Below are 20,571 nucleotides of genomic sequence, written 5' to 3'. Positions count from 1 at the left end.
GGGATTCCTGGGTGAGGGATGGCGTGGATGAGGGATTGAGGGATCCCTGGGTGAAGGATCCCTGGATGAAGGATCTCTGGATGAAGGATGGTCTGGGTGACGAATTCCTGGATTAGGGATCCCTGGTTGAGGATTCCTGGATGAGGGATCCCTGGGTGAGGGATCCATGGGTGAGGGATCCCTGGGAGAGGATCCCTGGATGAGGGATCCCTGGGTGAAGGATGGTCCGGATGAGAGATCCCTGGGTGAGAGATCCCTGGGTGAGGGATCCCTGGGTGACGAATTCCTGGATTAGGGATCTCTGGGTGAGGGATCCATGGGTGAGGGATCCCTGGGTGAGAATCCCTGGATGAGGGATCCCTGGGTGAAGGATTGGTCTGGATGACCGATCCCTGGGTGACGAATTCCTGGATTAGGGATCCCTGCATGAGGGATGGCCTGGGGCTCTCCCTGCCCACAAAGCCCCCACTGAGACCCCTTTGAGGGGTACCAGAGCTGGGTCCAGGGCAGACCAGAGTCCTCTCCAGCCACACCGGTGGTTTGCTCTCCACCATTCTGTCTTTCCAACCAAAACTGCCTCTCCCTCCAGCCTGCCCCAGCCTCTGGCAGCATTGCCAGGGCAGGAGGTGCCAGTGCCATGGCAGCCCCCAGCAACACCCACCCTGCTGCCTCCCCTGCTCCTTGGCACTGTTCCCACAGCTCTGTCACAGCCCAGAGGGTCTCAGGAAAGCCTGGGAGGTTCCCAACACCCTCCTACCCTGGGGCCTCACCACAGGCTGCTGCAGGGACCCCCCTATGCCAGCTCTGAGGCAGGACAGCCCCACCTGCACCCCAGAGCTCCGGGCACTGCGCAGGGCTGGCACCCAGGGCTCCTCCTGCCACCAAGCTCCCCAAAGGCCACCATGTGCTGTGACTTCTCCTCATGGAGAATGTCCCCATGTGCCCCCAGCCCAGGCATCCCTCAGGGGTGACTCCCTGCCAACGGGGGAGATGTCAAAGCAGCTGCCCCTCTTCCTGCATCCCCTCTCCTGCCAGAGCACAGGGAATGTCCCCTCACACCCCTCTGAGGCAGGAAAGTCACAGCAGCTTCCCAGCCCCAGTGGAAACCAGCAGCTCAGTGTAAACAGATGTTTGTGGAAATAAAATTCCTCTTGGCTTTCTCTGACATTTGCCTCTGTTGACAGAGCCTTGGTACTCCTGCCACGGGCTATGGGATCTCCTGGAGCCCCCACAGACCCCCTCCAGACCACGATGGAACCTGGCAGAGGGATCCTGGATGGTCTGAGCCCATCCCTGTGGAGGTGGCTGGAGGAATGGGGATGCCAAACACATTCCTGCCTTCTTGACAGGGGGAAATGTGGATGGATCTGATGACACACACAGCAGGAGTTCCTACACAACCATGGAATATCCTGAGTGGGAAGGGACCCACGAGGATCATGAGCCCAGCCCCTGGCCCAGCACAGACACCCCAGCAATCCCACCCTGGGCATCCCTGGCAGTGTTGTCCCAATGCTCCTGGAGCTCTGGCAGCCTTGGGGCCGTGCCCATTCCCTGGGGAGCCTGGGCAGTGCCAGCACCCTCTGGGGAAGAACCTTTCCCTTATATCCACCCCAACCCTCCCTGACACCTCCAGCTGGTATTTCCCCAATAGCTAAAACTCCTCCTCATGGGGATGAGCAGTCCTGGAGGGTCCAGTCTGGGATGTGTGGGATGCTCTGGAGCAGAGAGGCACAGCCACACTGGGTGCCTCAGGCATGGGCATTTCTGAACACCAGGATGGGTGTTCAGGGCTCTCCAGAAGCAGAGCAGATGCAGTTTGGGATGCTCTCTATTGAGGTTAAATCCTGACTCAGAGTGACCCCTCCAACCCCTGGTTTGCCTGTGGGGCTTTGGCTCCAAGGCCAGTCCCATGTCCTGCAGCTGTGGCAGGCACTGGATTTGGAGCACCTCTGAGCTGTGTCCTCACTGCACTGCCCTGCAGGAGGGCTTTGCTCTATTGCATTGGAATTTTGGAAAATAAATTTTCCCTGTGAGGGTGGGGAGGCCCTGGCACAGGGTGCCCAGAGCAGCTGTGGCTGCCCCTGGATCCCTGGAAATGCCCAAGATCAGGATGGACAGGGCTTGGAGGAGCCTGATCTGCGGGAAGGTGTCCCTGCCCAGGGCAGGCAGATGGGGCTGGGTGTCTGTGAGGTCCTTTCAACCCTCTCAGTCCTGGCAGGGAAGTGGGATGAGCCCAGGTGGGGATGAGGGGCTGACCCAGCTCCCACCACCCCCTCCCTGACCTCTCCTGCAGGTCACAGGGTGTCCCAAAGACACCAAAGGCCAGCAGAGGAGAGGACACGTGGCCCCAGGCAGGAGAGAGCAAGGGGGAGCCCAGCAGGCAGCTCCTGCTGGAAGTGGCGCACCCTCCCTGGGACCAGCAGTGCCACCAAAGTAGGGCTGCGGGCATGGAACAGGGCGTCCCATCTAATTATATCAGTGTGTCCCACAAAGAGCAGCTGCCACTGGGCTGCCCTATTTCCTGAGCCCTCCTCTGGGCCGGCAGCGCCGCGCTGGCACCAGCCCTGGCACAGCTCCGCACCCAGGACAGCCTGGCACAGCCCCGATGGAGCTTCCCCTGGGCAGGAATGGCTGCTGGCTCTGGGGCACTTGGGGTGGTTTGGGGTCCCCATCTCACCCTGCACACCCTGGCCTGGCTCACACCAGGCTCCCCACAGTGCCACAAGGTGCAAACACCAGAGTGGTGCCATGGGCACAGGAGCCAGCCCAGCCTGTGCCCTCCCACAGGACACTGCAGTTTGTGTCCCCAGTGCCCCACCTGCCACAGCACACTGCAGTTTGTGTCCCCAGTGCTCCACATCTCACAGGACACTGCAGTTTGTGTCCCCAGTGCCCTACATCCCACAGGACACTGCAGTTTGTGTCCCCAGTGCCCCACCTGCCACAGGCACCCCTGCTGGTGCCACGGAGGGCTCTGCAGCACAGGGACTGCCCTGGCTCCAATGGGTGCCGTGGGCACCCCAAACCCGACAGTGCCCTCACACCTCCTCCTGCCCCTCTCCCAGTCCAGCACTCACTTTCCAGCTCAGCTCAGCCCGTGTCCTGGGAGACCCCATCCCCCTCAGGGCTGTGGTAGGATCACAGAATCCCAGAATGGTTTGGGTTGGAAGGGACCTTAAAGCCCACCAAGTACCATGGCAGGGACACCTGCCACTGTCCCAGCTGCTCCATCCAACCCGGCCTTGGGCACTGCCAGGGATGGGGCATGGAAAGGGGCCCTGTGCCAAGACTCTCTGGAGGTGGCTGGATCCATCAGGAGGTAAATGGCACCTCAGGCAGCAGCAGGGCTCTGCCAGGAGCAAACCCCTCCTGCCCCTGATGGAGCAACTGCAATGAACACGCTATGCTGGGACCATTCTCTGGCTTGGACAGCAGCAGGCAAAGGACTGGGCTGGAGCCAAGGACGCTCAGAGCTGCTGGTGGAGGGAGTGACAAAGGGTCAGTGGATCCCATCCGAAGTTCTCTGTGTTCAATCTCCCAGAAACATCACTCTGGAGGTCCTGGCACCAGCCTCTCTCTCCTGACAGAGGATTTCTGGGGGTTCCTCACTGCCAGCAGCCTGTCCAAAGGGTGCCAGAGACCTGGTCCCTCTGTGCACTCTTGGAGATGCCCCTTGGGCCTCCCTGGGAGCTGCTCCTGGGGGATCCCTCCCTCCCTGCACCCAGCTGAGCCCTGCTGAGCCCCTGCTGCTGGGGTGTGGGTGGCAGGCACGGTGCTGCTCCCCACCTTGCAAACTGGACAGCCCCGAGCCCCTCTCAGGGAAGCCCAGGGGCTGGGGAGCGGCTGGGGGCTGCCTGGCCTCTGCCACCCAGGGGGATGATGGTTTAATCCGAGACTTATTTCGGTTGCTAGGTGATCAAATCATCCATCTGCTTGTGACTGGAGAGTGCCGTGAGTCAGCCCCTGCCACTGGCAGCAGAGGGTTCACTCCAGCTCCAGCTCCAGCCTGGCCCGGGCCCAGCGTGCCCAGGGCTGCTCTGGCAGTAGGGCCTGCCATGGGCACAGGAACAGGGGAACAGGGCCTGTCATGGACAGGGGAACAGCTTCATGGGTATGGGAACAGGGCCTGCCATGGACAGGGGAACAGCTCCATGGACATGGGAACAGGGCCTGCCATGGGCACAGAAACAGATCCATGGACACAGGAACATGGCCTGCCTGCCATGGACATGGGAACAGCTCCATGGACACAGGAACAAGGCCTGCCATGGACACAGGAACAGGGCCTGCCATGGACATGGGAACAGGGCCTGCCATGGACATGGGAACAGCTCCATGGACACAGGAACAAGGCCTGCCATGGACACAGGAACAGGGCCTGCCATGGACATGGGAACAGGGCCTGCCATGGACATGGGAACAGGGGAACAGGGCCTGCCACAGACATGGGAACAAGGCCTGCACGGACATGGGAACAGGGTCTGCCATGGACACAGGAACAGGGGAACAGGGCCTGCCATGGACACTGGAAGAGGGCCTGCATGGACATGGGAACAGGGTCTGCCATGGACATGGGAACAAGGTCTGCCATGGACATGGGAACAGGGGAACAGGGCCTGCCACGGACATGGGAATAGCTCCTGCCATGGACACGGGAACAGGGCCTGCCATGGACACTGGATCAGTGTGCGCCTAGGCAACTCAGGCTGCCACGGGGCTGGGCCCATTTGCCCATGTGCTCCTGGAGAAGGGGATCCCCACAGCAGCATGGAGAGCATCTCTGAGCTGTGTCCTCACTGCACTGCCCTGCAGGAGGGATTTGCTCTATTGCATTACATTTTTGGAAAAAATCTTCCCTGTGAGGGTGGGGAGGCCCTGGCACAGGGTGCCTAGAGCAGCTGTGGCTGCTCCTGGATCCCTGGAATTGTCCGAGATCAGGATGGAAGGGACTTGGAGGAGCCTGATCTGCTGGAAGGTGTCCCTGCCCAGGGCAGGCAGATGGGGTTGGATGATCCGTGAGGTCCTTTCAACCCTTTCAATCCCATTCTGGGATTCAGTGATTCAATCAGAGTGACTTGGAAGGATGAGTCCCACTAGAAGTATAGGAAGGTTTGGTGCTCCCCCCCAGCACAGCTCAGCCCCCCAGCACAGCTCAGCTCAGCCCCCCAGCACAGCTCAGCCCCCTCAGCACTGCTCAGCAGCCCAGCAACTTCCCTCTTCTGCAGGGACATCCCTATCCCTGCACACTGGGAGCCCAGGGAAAGCCAACAGGCTTCTCAGGAGAGCAAGGCAGAAAGGCAACAGTTTGGGAGAAAATAACATTTTCATAAAGTGTTTGAAGTCATTTGGAGGAGGAAAGTGGGAAGGGAGAGGAATCAGAGTCCCTGTGAGTGTGTGATGCGTGCGTATGTGAGAGTGCGACAACAGGAGCCTCCCTCTCCACAGAGGAGAAACCATCTCAGCTTCTCAGCTTTGGGAGAGTGTTGAGACACTGGGAAATTAAAGCAATGCCCACAGAACGTGTTTGCAAAGTCCAGCTTCCTTGGTGAGGCACCACGTGTAGGTGTCACACTGCTGCTGGCAAGCGGGCACGTGCTGGGCACGGGCACTGGGTGCGGGCTGGGGCTGCCCAGGACCCCGCGCTCTGCCACGTGCAGCCCTCGGGATCTGAAGGCCACCGGGGCCAGTTCAAATCTCCTGTGGTATGCACAGGCTGTGTGGGAGCATCAGTGGCCACCCCCTGCCCACGGCAGCCCCAAAGGAGGAGCACCACGGATGGCAGAAATGGGACAGAACCACGGCAGAGCAGCTGGAGCTGCCCCAAGCTGCTTTCTCTGCCTCCTGCCACTGCCTGTGGGCAAAAGAGCCCCGAGTGTCCCCTCCCTGTTCCTCCAGCCCTGCTGAGCTGTGCCGGGGCTCAGCCAGCACCCAGGCAGCCCCGCAGCATCCCAACCCCAGTGCCGGCATCCCCAAGCCCGGCTGCGGGGCTGGTGGCCTCCCCGCTGCTCTCCACAGCCCCGCCAGCTCCCCCGGCAGCTATCACGACTGCTTAGTGCAGAGAGACTCACTAATGAAGTGGAAAAGGAGGAGGAGGAGCAGGCTGAACGGTCCGTCCTGAGGGACAGTGCAGCAAGGAGGAGGAGGAGGAGGAGGAGGAGGAGGAGAGCCTCAGCGCTGATCTCGGCTCAGCAGCCACCCAGGCGGGGAAGCAGTGCCAGGGCAGTGCCGGGATGGAAGGGCCGAGGGCCGGCAGCCGGGCTGGGAGCCGTGCCGGGGTGGGCAGAGCTCGGTCCCGGTGCCTCAGGCCCATCGCAGCGGCCTCGCCCCCAGGACGGGAGGCAAAGGGAACCTGTGGGCCCGGGGACACCCACGGCACCCTCTGGAGCTCAGGCGTGCCCAGCCCGCAGGGCAGCAGCCCCGGCAGGGAGCGGCAGCTCCTCACAGCAGCACGGGAGGGGACAGGAGGGGAGGACAGGCTGGGCTGTGTGGGAAGGGCGTTTTTCTCCACATCAGCCGGTCCCCGTTCCGAGCTGTCTCTGCAGGGCCTGGCTGCTGTGCCTGTGGGAAGTGTGGCCGGGGGCTGCAGGGAGCCACCGACCCCCGGCCCTGGCTGGGCAGCAGCCTCAGGAGCTGCCCCCTTCTCAGGGATGGGGGAAGGTTATCCCAGCCCGCAGCTCCAAACAGAGCCCGGCAGACATGAGGGTGAGGGGGCACATGGGCAGAGGCTCCTGCAGCTCCGAGGCCTCGCTCCATTCCTTGGGGCCCCAAAGCTGGAGAGCCCCAGAGTGCAGCAGCCTCCTGTCCCCAGGTGACATGGGAGGCTCTGAGCCCAGCCGGGCTCCACCGCTCCTGTGGGCACAGGGGGGCTGCTGTCCCCTGCTCACAGGACAGGACCCCTGAGCCTGCCCAGGGCCAGGAAAGGACCGAGGAGCTCATGGGGAGCTTGGGTGCCCCATCCCTGCCCATCCTCTCTCTCATCATGGAGGGCATGCAACTTCTGGGAGCATCATCCCTTACATGAGCATCTCCCCCTCAAGGAGTGTCACTGCATGCTGAGCAGGGCAGGACACACCTCTGTGCTGTGAAGGTCTGGCTGTCCATGTCCCTCCATATATCCAGTATCCTGCTTGGAAAGCACAACCCAAACCTTGGCCTGCCATGAAATCCATGCTCCCATCCCAGAGGCTTTCCCCACAGCAGGCAGGGAATGGTTCCAGTGGCTGTGAGGGGACAGCTGGGAATGCTCCTCCGTTCTCCAGCCAGCTGAAACACCTCCTAACACTGTCACTGTCACTCCTAACTCTGCCCAAACCATCAGCAGTGCCCAGCTGAGACGGAAGGAGGCTGGGATATTTAGAAAATGCCAAACCAGCCTTTTCTGATTGTTCAGAAAATTGCCTCAAACTGGTCAGAACAAGAAAATCACTGGACAAAGGGCCTTGTCCATCAACTGGGTCAGTCCTAACCCCAGCCGCGAGCCCTGGCTGCCCCAGCAGCTCTGCCCAGGAGGGAGGTGGTCCTGGGGCAGGGCAGCTGGTCCCTGTCCCACCTGGCTGTGGTGCCCGTGTGCAGGACTTGCCCAAGCCCACGGTAGGCCAGCCCAGCCCCAGAGCAGCCACCCAGCCACCCATCCCACCTCCAGCATGGGAGGATGAGTCTGTCAGGCGAGCAGCGAGGGAGCGTCACCTTCGCTCGCGCACTGAGAGCGGAGCCATTCAAACCCTCTCTCTGTGACACACACTGAGCCATTTCCGGGAGTTTGGCAGGGAATAACATTATCTATAAATATATAAATAATGTTATATAAATATACCATTATCTATAAATACCCTGGGGTGCTGCTGTGCTGACGGCCCTGCCCCCCCCGGGAGGGCTCAGCCTGAGGGTCAGGGACAGCAGAGCATGGCAGGGCTGTGCCAGCTCGGATTGCGGGCAGTGGGCACAGGGCAAGAGCTGGGCAGGACCTGGGGGCACAGAGTGAGCCGAGGAGCACAGGGGTGAGGGAATGAGGGGGTTCCCAAAGCACACCCTGAAGGTCTCTGTGGCTGCAGCCGAGGTCTCTGGTCTGACACACAACCAGCTCATCTCTGCCTCCTCAGGGGGACCCCAGGCACAGAGGGGCTCTCACACCACAGCAGGCACCAACACAGGCTCCTCAGGGCACCAGAGGATGCCCTGAACACCCCAGGGACACTCACTGCAGGCATTTCCCAGCTCTCCTAGAGGAGGGAAGCTGCTCGCTGAGGACTCCGGCCCATCAGCTGGGCCAGGAGACCAGCATGAGGAATCAATGACACCTCCTGCACCTGCTGCTCTACCAAGGCCCTGAGACACTGGGTGAAGAAAACCCTTCAGCCCAGCTGAGAGGGAAGCAGTGGGGAGGGGAACCAAGGCTCCCCGCCCCCGGGCAGGCTGTCCAGCCCCCCCTGGAATGGCTGGAGCCTGGTGCTGTCACCCGTCTGTCACCTGCCAGGGAAAATGGTGTGGGTGGTCCCAGTCCTGTGGAGACACATGAGACAAACAGCTTAGAGACTGGGATATTAAATACTTGACGTAAGGAGACTCTCATGATGCTCACCACAGGCCTCCTTAGCACAAGTGTCACCTCAGAGCTCCTGCAGAGAGCTCAGCTGCTCTGAGTCCTCAGCAGCAGCCCTATGGACAGCAGGGGAGATGCAGGGGACACCAAACCCAAAGCTGTTGGAGGCCTGAGGAAATGGGGTCCTTCCCTGTGGGAGTCGATCAAGAGATGTGCAGAAGGGTCCACACATCCCAGGGACTGCAGAAGCCAGGCCCAGGGATATCTAAACCCTCCCACAGTCAGCACAGTGTGGGTTTGGGGCTGTCTGTCTCTTTGCCCCCATCCCATTCTCCCCCAGAGGCCATAAACCCCATAAGACCACAGAACCTTGGGATCAGGGACTGGTTTGGATCAGAAGAGACCTTAAATATCATCTAGTTCCAACCCTGAGCCATGAGATCTCCACAACAGCTCTGGAAGTTGTGCTGTGCCTCCTTGCAGCAGCTTTGCTTTCCTGGCCAGGAGCTGCAGCCAGGCAAAGCTCTCAGGAAAGACAATTTTCCTGACAGCCCATGGTCCAGAGCCACCAGACAAGCACAGGAAAGGCTGACATCCATGGGAGCCTTCCTGAGCAGAGTCAGAGGGGCACAGGAGGGTTCAGCATGGTGGGAACCTTCCCTCTACAATGTCTCTGCAGCAGGAAGAGGCTCAGGACCTTCTCCGGCACACCCAAACCAGGGGTCACACACAGAGCCCACAGCAGTGTGCACTCGGAGCTGCATGGTTGCTGTAGCTGCAGTCTGTGCCCACAGATGGACCCAAAGGACTTTCCAGAGCAGAGCTGTGGGCAGCTACAAGGTGAGGAACACAGACATCTGCAAACCCTGCCATGGAAAGCAGCACGGGCCCAGCCCGGCCTGCAGGAGCTTGGTGCCAACCCCTGGAGTGTGGCTTCAGAAAAACTCTGCTGTAGGGACCCAGCCTGCAGCACCTCCAACCCTCAGCCAAGGGCTTCCCTCACAGACCTGAGCACAACATTCTCCTCTGTTTATTCTGCACAGAGCTAAACTCACCCCTGAAATGAGAATAACAAAGCAGCCTCAGTGCCCAAAATGACTGCCCTAGACCACCCCAGTGACAGCCTGAGATCTCCTGCAGGGCCTTTGCCTCAGTAAGTGTGACCAGAGGCTCCTGGTGGGAAGTGGGAAATGCTCAGCCTGCCCCTGGTGCCCAGCACAGAGGGGCAGGGGGGCTGCAGCTGGGGGCTGCCCACCCCAGCATGGCTGGGCCAAGCACAGCCAGCTGTGGATCCTGGGCAGGATTCCCCCTGGAAACAGGGCAAGAAAAACCCCACGAGCTCAGAATGAGCTCCTTGAAGCGCATCCAGGAGCAAACGGGAGCCAACCCAGCTCCTGGCAGCCCAGCACTGCCTGGGGCTGGCGGCCCTGGCTGAGCTGGGCAGCAAATGAGGGACGCAGGTGCCAGTCGGGGCCAGAGCCGTGCCAGGGCCACTCCTGGCTGCTGCCCTGCGTTGTGCCCTGCGCTGTGCCCTGCGCTGTGCCCTGCGTTGTGTCCTGTGCTGTGCCCTGTGTTGTGCCCTGTGCTGTGCCCTGTGCTGTGCCCAGTGCTGCTGCCCTGCTCTGTGCCATGCACTGTGCCCCATGCTGTGCCCTGTGCTGTGTCCTGCACTGTGCCCTGCACTGCTGCCTGGCTCTGCTGCCCTGCACTGTGCCCTGTGCTGTGCCCTGCGCTGCTGCCCGGCGCTGCGGATGGCACCGGGAGGATGCGGGGAGGCAGCTGCCATCTGGATCCAGGGCTCTCCATCTCTGCGGCGTGGCAGCAGCGCTCGGTGCTGATTGTGGGCAGATTAGAGGGGACACAGCGTGCTCATCCCGATCCTGCTGCGCTGCCGCTACCCAGGCTGGAAATAAAGCCTCGTTTTTCATGCAAAGATGCACAATGGTTAACAGGGAAAAGCTTGCCTGGGAGGCATGCAGGTAGCAAACCAATTTCCAAACGGGTCTCCAATTACTCCTGATGGTTATTCGATTTACATTTTTTTTCTGGCTCACCAGATGTTGATGCTCCGAGGGTGAAATTGGGCCCAGCATGAGGGTGTGGGAAGGTGCAGGAGTCCCCTGCTGCAGAGTGGCACGTTTCCCTGGAGCTGCTCTGTTCCTCACCACTCACAGCCATGCTTCCTTCTGTACCATGCGTCACGGACACGGAGAGGAGCGAGGGAGCTGGGCTGCTGCAGACACGGAGCCACATCTGCCAAGCCCACAGCTGGAAAAGCCCTGTTTTCCTGCCAGCACAGGCGGCAGCTCCCTGTCCCAGAGCAGGAGTGGCAGCTCCTACCAGGTGACAGCTTCCTGTGAGAAGCCCCTGGGCTGGCTCTGCGCTCTGCTTCCTCGGAGGAGAAGCAGTGGAGGTGGATTCATGAGGCTCCGAGAGTCCATTTTGCAGGAAATGCTCCAGGCTGCCCGGGTCCTGTGGAATGCCAGCCCCACACCTCTGCACGGACACAGCTGCCCCTGGCACTGCAGATGCCAGCCCCACACCAGACACAGGGGCAGGAAGGTCAGCAGGGCTCTGCTCCTCAAAGGCATGCTGGTGCCAAGCTCCAATGGAAATGATGGCAACAAGGCTCTGAATCCCGTTCCTGCCCGGGCCTCATCCTGGCCCTGAGCTTCCAGAGTGCATCATGGCAAAGGCCCAGAGCAGAGTTTGTTATGTGGCACCTCTCTCCTGCAGGGGACTGGCACGGGGAGGGGACATTTGTCTGCCCCTCCAAAAGCCTAATGATAGTGCAACCACCCAACCATAACCCTGGGACTGATCCCAGTCCTTGGTGCAGCTGGAGAGGTACCAGGGGTGGCACACAGGGACAGGGACAGCAGGCACTGACCTGCCAGGCGCTGCCACTCGCTGCCAGCCAGCTCCATTCCCCGTGGGCTCCACTGCCCACAGCCCCACCAGCTCTGGGCAACCTGGAGCACCTTTACATGGGAAAACCCACTGGGAGAAGGGTGAGGGTTGGGCACAGGTTGAGGGTCAGGGAGCTCTGCCCGCAGCCACTGCCCACACACTGCAAACCATCCTGGCCAGGGGAAGGACAGGGCACATCCCAGGCACGGCAAACAGGCCAAGGCCATGCTCAGTGCCAGTGGCCACTCGTGACATGGGGACAGGTGCCCAGAGACCACCAAGGCTGCAGCCAGGCTGGGGCCCGGGCACGGGCGTGCTCACACAGCTCCCCACATGTGCCTGCTCCCTCCAGCACCCCTGAGCGTTCCCTGGCACACACCTCCAGCCCTGCACACCTGCAGGGACATCACCAGCGACCGCTGCACACGCGTGTGTGTGACACACACCCCAGAGGGGCACACCAACCCCAGAGGGGCACACACACATATCCTAGGGGAGCACACACACATCCAAGGGGACACACACATTTCCTAGGGGAGCACACACATATCCTAGGGGAGCACACGCACATCCAAGGGGACACACACATATCCTAGGGGAACACATGCACATCCAAGGGGAACATACGCACATCCAAGGGGAACACACGCACATCCAAGAGGAAAACACGAACATCCAAGAGGTGCACACGCACCCAGAGCAGAGCACACACATATCCAAGGGGAACACACGCACATCCAAGGGGAACACACGCTCGCCGATGGGAGCACAGGCAGGCGCGGGCCGCGCACACCCGCACGGCCGGGCTGGGGCCGCTCCCCCGCCCCGGCTCGCTGCGGAGGGCACGCTCCGGGAATCGAGGCCGCCCTCAGCCCCGCAGCTCGATCCCGGCTCTGTGCCGTGGCTCCCGCAGCCGGCGCGGCTCCGCAGCGGGTCCCCGCACACGCGCCGGGCCGGGGTTCCCGCACACGCACATATTTGTGATATTGGTGATATTGGTGATGCGGGGAGCAGCGAGGCAGCGGCGGGGCCGGGCTCTGCCGTGGCTCCCGCACCCCTGCGCAGCCGCGGCCCCGCCACGCCGCAGCCCGCAGCGCAGCCGGCCGCCCGCTGCCCCGCACGGACACGCGTGGGGTGCGCTGGGCCACGCCCCCGGGGTGCGGGATGTCTCTCACACACACACACTCACACTCACATTCACATACACACTCACAGACACGCTGAGCCCGGTTGCTCCGCAGCCACTTAACTCTTTGTTGCCCGTTCCCGCACCAGCCAGCCCAGCCCTGCACCAGCCAGCCCCTTCCCGCACCGTCCGGCCATTCCTCCCGCACAGTCCGGTCACACATCCCGCTCTGTCCAGCCACACACCCCGCTCTGTCCGGCCATCCCTGCCGCACCGTCCGGCCACACATCCCGCTCCGTCCGGCTATACCTCCCGCACCGTCCGGCCATCCCTGCCGCACCGGCCGGCCCCTTCCCGCATCATCCAGCTCCTTCCCGCACCTCTCAGACCTTCACCCCGCACCGTCCATCGCTCCATCCCGCACCGTCCGAGCCCTTCCCCGCACCGCCCGTGCCCTGGTCCCGCACCGTCCATCCCCGCCCCGCTCCCGGCGCCCCCCGCAGCCCCTCCTCACCTGGCCCGGCTGTGCGGGTCCCTCGGCGGGGCAGCGCCCGCTGCTCGCAGCGCCCCGGCGGGCTGGGCGGGGGGCCCGGCTCGGCTCGGCCCGGCCCGGCCCGGCCCCGGCCCCGGCCCCGGCCGCTGGCCGGCCCCGCTGCCCCCCTGCCCGCGGCGCGGTGCGGCCGCCTCGCCCCTATGCGGAGGCTCGAGCGGCACCGAGGCGATGCCCATTCATTCAGCTTGGCCCCCGCAGCCCTCCCCTTCCGCCCCGCGCCCCAGCCGCCTGCATGGAGGGGGCTGGCGATGCTGCAGCGGTACCCAGAGCCCCCGGAGAGCACAGTGCGGAGAGGAGGGAGGGAGAGGAGGAGGAAGGAGAGCAGAAGGAGGGAAGAGGAAAGAGGGAGAGGGAGATGGCTGCCCCCAAAACCAGAGCTGGATCTGGAGAAGACTCTGGGATTTCCACCAGGAAATCAGGGCAGGGAGCGGAGCGGGGCCGGCGCAGCACCCCCCGCCCAGCCCGGCACGGCAGCCCCAGTCCCGCTCCCGAGGATGCCCGGCCAGGGGCTGGGGCTGCGGGCGGTGGGCACGGCCCCGGGCAGAGCCAGGGCAGGGCACGGCCCCCCGCCCAACCCAGATGTGTCCCCTGAGACCGGGCTGAGCCAGCCGGGGGACGCCAACCTCCCCAGCCAGGAGCTTTGCTTTAGGGGCATGGAAAGCTCGGGGGGCACCCTTTGGTGATGTTGCCAACCTGGTGTACGGGGGCTGCACGCTTGGTCCCACACCTGCATTTTTGCAGAGCCCAGCTTTGCTCAGACGGGGCCCCTTGACCCTCACACACTGTCAGGACCCCCTCACACGTGCCAGGGTCCTGAGCCCCAGGATAACGTCCTGCATGCCACATCAAAATTTCTCAGCTTTTCCTAATCTGGGTCTTGCCTAACCCTCTGGAAAATAATCCACTGACCATCTGCCACAGTGAAATTCATTTACAGCCTCGCACAAATTAGGCTCAACTGTTCACTTCCTGCTCCTCTTCTGCTCAGGGCTTTTGGTCATGCTGGTGCACGTGTGTCTCCCTTCCCACAGGCTGGGGGTGACCTTGCCATGGGCTGGGATGTCCTTGACATGGACTGGGATGTCCTTGACGTGAACTGGAGGTGACTTTGCCAGCGCTGGGCTGCAGGGCAGTGCCTGCTCCTGACACACTCTTGGATCTCAGGGTGCTTTCTTCTGGTGGGATGGCATTCCCATGCCCAGCCTTGTCATGGACTGGGGGTGACCCTGCCATGGGCTGCTATGTCCTTGCCATGGACTGGGCTGCAGGGCAGTGCCTGCTTCTGACATGCTCTGAGATCTCGGGGTGTTTTCTCCTGGTTGGATGGCATTCCCATGCAGCCATGGCATTCCCATGCCAGGAAGGCATTCCCATGCCCTGATGCCATTCCCATGCCAGGATGGCATTCCCATGCAGCCATTCCCATGCCCTGATGCCATTCCCATGCCCTGATGGCATTCCCATGCCAGGATGCCATTCCCATGCAGCCATTCCCATGCAGCCATTCCCATGCCCTGATGGCATTCCCATGCCAGGAGGGCATTCCCATGCCCAGGGCACAGAGCCCTGCCCTCGGGAGGGCTGAGCAGCCTCTTTGGGGACCAGCCTGTCCCTCTGGCTGCCCTTGGAGGTGTGTGCAGGGCAGGTGAGGAGCCTTCATGGGTCCAGGCAGGACAGAGCAAGAGCTCCTGGATTTCCCTGTGCCAGGGATCCCAGGCTGCCCTCGGGTGATCCAGGCATTGATCCAGGTGTTGCTGGTTTCAGAGGTGATTCCAAACCCATGGATTTTGCTGGTTTGGGATGCCTGGCCAGGGCTGCCCCGTGGGAGTGAGGGATCAGAGCCAGGACTGCTCAGCTCTGTGAAACACCTCTGCAGTCAGTCCCTGCACCTGCCTAAAGCCTGGCCTGGGGCTGAGCACGGTGTGGGAGCAGCGACCACGGGCATTTTCCCATCCCTTTGCCCGGGTGCTTTTGCAAATGGAGAGCTGTCTTTCTGGGGAAGAGGCTTCATTCTCTAAGGAAAATGGAAATATACAGATTTTTTTTTTTTCCTTCCTGTAGCAGATTCAGCAAAAGTGCAGCTGCCTTCCCAGTCCTGAATACAGAATTGACCATTCAGTTCATCCCTAAGGGGAAATGGCCCAGCAGAGAGGAACAACGAGCCCCACAGTGCTCTCTGCACCCTCCAAAGTCTTTCTGAACCCTGGAATTTTCCTCTCCCAAATTCCAGGGGTGCCTGGCTCCCTTTGCAGGGCAGTGAAGGTTTTCCTCATGCTTCCAGCCTCCCTCTCTGAAAACCTATCAGCTTCAAAATGTATCGTTTTTTCCCCTTAAACTGTAATTTTCCAGGTTATTTGTCCATGATGGAACTTGGGGGGCAGAGGCACTGGGGCAGCCAGAGCAGGAGCTGGGTGGGTGCTGAAGGGCACCCCAGGGGGACAGGGCAGGGCATTCCAGCCATGCCAAGGGCATGGAGGGCTGGCACCAGGCAGCCTGGCACCTTTTGGGCTGTGAGGACCAATGCTTTGCCATCCCTCTGCCTATTCCTGAGCCTCATGGCCGCTCCAAGTGCTGGAAGGACATGAAAGGAAGGCACAGGTGATGATGTTTGCTGCTGATTTCACCGTGAGTGTCTGGGTGCTGCTCAGGAAAGTCACTCAGTGTCCTGAGCAGGCCAGGCCAGGTGCAGTGCCAGGGGCATGGAGCAGCCCTGGCAGGCTGCAGGAGCCCCTGCTGGACTTTCACTCAGCAGCCCAGCCAAGGCCGTGTGGAGGAAAAAGAGAAGAAGGGATTTTAGGAAGACATTTAGGAATTAATTATTTTATAATGTTTAAGAAGAAATTACTCCCTGTGAAAATGGGGAGGTCCTGGCACAGAGAAGCTGTGGCTGCCCCTGGATCCCTGGCAGTGCCCAAGGCCAGGCTGGACAGGGCTGGGAGCAGCCTGGGACAGTGGAAGGTGTCCCTGCCCAGGGCAGGGGGTTGTAACAAAGATGTTCTTCGAGGTCCCTTCCAGCCCAAACCATTCTGCAATTCTGGGATTCTATGGATGCGCGGCAGCTGGGGAGGTTTTTCTGTGAAAGATCCCAAAGCCTCATTTCTCAGCTGTACCAGAGTCAAGAGGGGGCTTGGGCACCTGCAGGAAAGCCACAGGCAGCTCCAGAGGCTTCTCCAAGTGAAGACAAATGGATCTCATTCCTGGTGATCCAGGAGGGACAATGGAGGGTGACACAGCTCAGGGCATAGGGGAAATGATCTCTGCAGGAGCTGCTGTGCTGAGCCCCGGTTCAGTGCCAGGCTGGGAGCTGAGGGCAGCTCCAGTGCAAGGGCAGTGTCCCAATGTCCCTGAGCAGGGGAGGGCTGTCCCGAGGCACTGACACACCTGGAGCACTGATGGCACAACAGGAGGGACTCAGGCGTGGCTGGGCTCCAGGGGGAGCACAGCAGTGTCTGCACAGCAGGGACGGGCAATGGGCAGCACATTTCAGAACTTTATTTTGTGGGGAGTGCTGCAGGATTCGCCAGGAGACAGAGGGAGGGCTGTCATTGAATCACCCTCCAGCTTCCCTGCCCCAGGCTGCCCCTGCAGGAGCTCCACTGTCCTTGGGCACACACAGAGCTGGGGCTGTGCCCCCCGGGCCCTTGGGAGTGCCAAAGGCACCTGGGGCATCCCAAAGGCACCCCATGGCCATCCCAAAACCACCCCAGGATCATTCCCAAAGCCACACTGGGGCCATTCCAAAGCCACTCTGGGGCCATTCCAAAGCCACGCCAGGATCATCCCCAAAGCCACCTCAGGATCATCCCCAAAGCTACCCTGGGGCCATCCCAAAGCCACTCTGGGGCCATCCCCAAAGTCACCCCAGGGCGATCCCCAAAGCCACACTTGGGCCATTCCAAAGTCACCCTGTGACCATCCCCAAAGCCACCCCAGGATCATCCCAAAGCTACTCTGGGGCCACCCCAAAGCCACCCCAGGACCATCCCAAAGTCACCTCAGGTTCATCCCAAAGCCACCCTGTGACCATCCCCAAAACCACCCCAGGACCATCCCAAAGCCACCCCAGGACCATCCCCAAAGCCACCCCGTGACCATCCCCAAAGCCACCGGGGTCCATCCCGTACCTCTCAGCTCGCTGGGCTCAGCACTGGGCCAGACTCAGCATCCTGAGCACCGTGTGTCCCTCTGGGCTCCAGGGCTGTCCCTCATGAGGGGACACACAGAGCAGGGGCCGTGTCCTCCCGGGGATCAGGGTGGTGGCTCTGTGCTCAGCCAGGCCCAGGGGCTGTCCCTGGAGCAGTGGCAGCCTGGCTGGGTGTCAGGGGAAGAGAGGAGCCTGGCACAGCACAGGGAGCTGAGAGTCACCATAGGGATGTGGCTGGAGCTGGTGGGTGCTGGGGATCACCAGCCATGGCTGGCAGAGGGGACAGGCAGCCAGCAGGACAGGGAGCCAGGCCTAAGGCAGGCAGGGATGACAGAGGCATGTAGGAAACAAGGGAAGGGCACCAGAGAGGCTTTCAGAACCTTTCTGAGCATGGCTGAGTGTGTGCAGAGCAGGAATAAAATCAGAGAGCTCTGAAACCTTTGGGAGGAACACGGGGCCAGGACTCAGCTGGGCAGGGGGACAGAAGGCAGGGACAGTGTGAGTGTGGGGGTGGAGAAGAGAAGGCCTGGGAGCTGGGGCAGCAATCCAAACAATCCAAGGGGATTTCTCCAGCCTTAGAGATGTTTGTGCTGCAAACCTGAGGGGCCTGGCACTGCTCGTGGGGACAGCAGAGCAGGGGGAGGTGTGACCAGGCTGTGCCCATGGCTGGAGCTGAGGTGCTGCCAGGAGAAACAGGGGGATCCAGAAGAGCCCCAGCACAGCAGCAGGGCACAGCACAGGAGGGGGAGGGCTGGCACCTCAGGGGCCCTTGCAGCCCTTGTGGAGGGTGCTGTGTGGGAGGGCTGACAGGAACAGGGTCCTTGAGGGAGGAGGAGAGGGGAGCAACTCCCAGAGGAGCTGTTTGGAGCTGGGGAGTTGGCTCAGGCTGGGATTTGTGTTATGGTTTGCCCCATGGGCACAGGGAGTGTGTGATCCTCCCCCCAGGTCACAGCAATGCCCTTCTGTTTCAGGTTTTGGCATGGCAGGGCTCAGCTGGTGGTGGCTCTGCACAGGACAGGCTGGGGGTGTCCCTGCCCTGAGGCAGGAACAGCTCCCCTGGCTGCTGTCCCCAGGGGTGACAGAGTGGGTCAAACGTGACAATGGCCAGTTCAGTTACAATGGGCCAGATCTTCAGTGCCAGCAGGAGAAATGATGGCTCTGGCTCCATCCAGGGAACTGGAGAGGGACTGGGGGAAAATGTGTGGAGTGGAAGGTGAGAGGAGAAGGAGGCAGTGCCCAGGGATGGCCACAGTGCTGAGCATGCCCAGGCACTGCTGGGGCTGTGAGACAAACAGCCAGGGCTGGCCCAGGAGCTGGGGACAGGAGCAGGTGAGTGAGGCAGGGGAGGGCACTGCAGGTGAGCAGGGTGCAGAGCTCCCAGCCCCACAGAGGGGCAGGAACAGGGATGGGCACTGAGCACTGGGCTCCCCCAGACTCAGCAAGCTCTGAGCCCTTCCAGGGAGATCCTTCTGCACTTCAGGGTGCTGCAGGTACCTCTGGACACCACCGAGGGCTGGAAGGGCAGGAAATCTGAGGTGGGCTGTGAGAGATGAGGGATGTGCGTGGTGGGTGAGACATCCCCCTCCTCCCCAGCAGGCAGAGCTCAGCCCTGCTTTGCTTTGCTCTCCTGCCCATAAATCTCTCAAAGTCAAATCTTGCCCTTTGTGCTCCTCACTGCAGTCAAACCCTGGTGAGCAGCAGCCTGTTGGGGCAGCCTGGCGCCCAGAACCTCAGTGTCCCCCTGCCCCTGCCTTGCTCTGATGTGACAGCCCCTCCAGAGCCTGGTCCACGTGAATGAACCTCTGCCACAGCAGCCTGTGCTACCCTTTGTCCCAGAATTCCTCCTGAGCAGGCAGTGGCTCCTTCCAGGCCATGTGGCTCTGCTGAATGTTTGAAATTCTCTCTGAGCACAGATGGGAGTTTATTCTGTGGGCAGCTCTGGGCAGATCAAGGGCCTCTTGCCCTGTGTGGAGGCCACCAGCCCCACTGAGGACAGACATGTTCCATGCAGACAAAATGCATCATCTGCAGTCAGTGAGATCTTGGAATGAAAAATGTCCTGTGCCCTGTTCTTGGAGCACACACAAAACAGGGCACAGCGAGGGCTGAATTCCCAGCAGGGTGAGAGGCTGAATGGAAGCCATTGCAACTGTCCCATGTGAAATTCAGTTCCACGCAGGGTGAGCCAAGGAGCGAGCACAGCAGGGCTGGAGTGTCTCTGCTCAAGGAGGAGCACTGAGCAGTAATGGGATAGAGCCACAGGGAAGGGCTCAGTGGGGCTCAGGAGGAAGATTAGGTGCTTAGGGAGCAGAGGAGCATCTGCAGCCCCAGGAGGGAGCACAGAAGGGATTGCAGCTCTGCTGCTGCAGCCAGGAGCTCCCCTCAGGGCAGGGCTGCAACCAGAGTCAGCAATGTCCTGCAAGGGACCCACCAGAGCCATCACCCAGCTCCTGGCCCTGCACAGACACCCAACAATGCCTGAGAGCAGTGTCCCAACCCTCCTGCAGCTCTGGCAGCCTCATTCCCTGGAGCCTGGCAGCGCCAGCATCCTCTGGGGGAAGAACTTAAAGTGTATTTAAGGACTTCCTTGGGACGGTTTGCCACTGCTGGATGTGCAGACAGAGCACCAGTCTGCTCCAGTGGGATGTTTGCAGGTTTTTACAGCAGGAAACCATGGCCTGGGCATGAGGACACAGCTGGACACTGTGCAGTGCATGTGGCATCTGCACAGCTCTGAGTGATGCCTGTGAGAAATGAGCCTGTACCAGAACAGAAGGACATTAATAAGGCAGCTCTAGCCTTCCCTGCACAGTTCAGGAGCTCAGGGTGCTGCCCCACTCCCAGCAGGCTGGAGAGCAGCTTCACTGAGGAGATGCAGTCCCTTCCCTTCCCTTCCCTTCCCTTCCCTTCCCTTCCCTTCCCTTCCCTCCCCTTCCCTTCCCTTCCCGGGCAGGGGCACCAGGGCAGGGCAGGGCACCAGGGCAGAGCAGGGCACCAGGGCAGGGCAGGGCACCAGGGCAGAGCAGGGCACCAGGGCAGGGCAGGGTCATGCTGTGCCCATCAGCACCTGCAGGATGACCCTGAGCACCAGAGTCTTGCAGGGCTTTGCCCCTGGAGCCCAGCTCAAGGTGCTGCCTCTGGTGCCAGCCTGGGGAGGTGCCAGGGCAGGGCAGTGCCAGGAGGGCAGTGAGCCAGTGGCTGGTGGGAGGCAGGAATCCCTTCTGGAAGGAGCAGAGGAGCAGGAAGGGGGTTGTTGTGTGAGGATGAGGCCAGAGCAGGGTGCACAAACCTCCCTG

The 20,571-nt window shown here is 61.4% G+C and overlaps 1 protein-coding gene across 5 annotated transcripts in view; it reads right to left on the bottom strand.

The window, feature by feature from the left end:
• DLGAP4 (DLG associated protein 4) overlaps positions 1–17,311 on the bottom strand; it is a 156,555-nt gene extending 139,244 nt beyond the window's left edge. For 4 of the 5 annotated variants that reach the window (XM_054274862.1, XM_054274864.1, XM_054274865.1 and 1 more), the window contains exon 1: positions 13,093–13,175. The gene's annotated coding sequence lies outside the window, so the exon portion shown is untranslated. Of the gene's footprint in view, positions 1–13,092; positions 13,176–17,255 lie in introns of those variants that run through there. The other variant, XM_054274863.1, reaches the window with a different exon arrangement.
• Positions 17,312–20,571: the final 3,260 nt, after the last annotated feature.

The sequence above is a fragment of the Melozone crissalis genome, unplaced genomic scaffold, assembly GCF_028551555.1.
Source record: "Melozone crissalis strain CALT ecotype California unplaced genomic scaffold, PUWL_Pcris_2 ptg000017l_1, whole genome shotgun sequence".
In the NCBI taxonomy this organism is placed as follows: domain Eukaryota; kingdom Metazoa; phylum Chordata; class Aves; order Passeriformes; family Passerellidae; genus Melozone; species Melozone crissalis.
The sequence above is the reverse complement of the archived record's forward strand: the minus strand, read 5'-3'. Positions and strand labels throughout refer to the sequence as shown.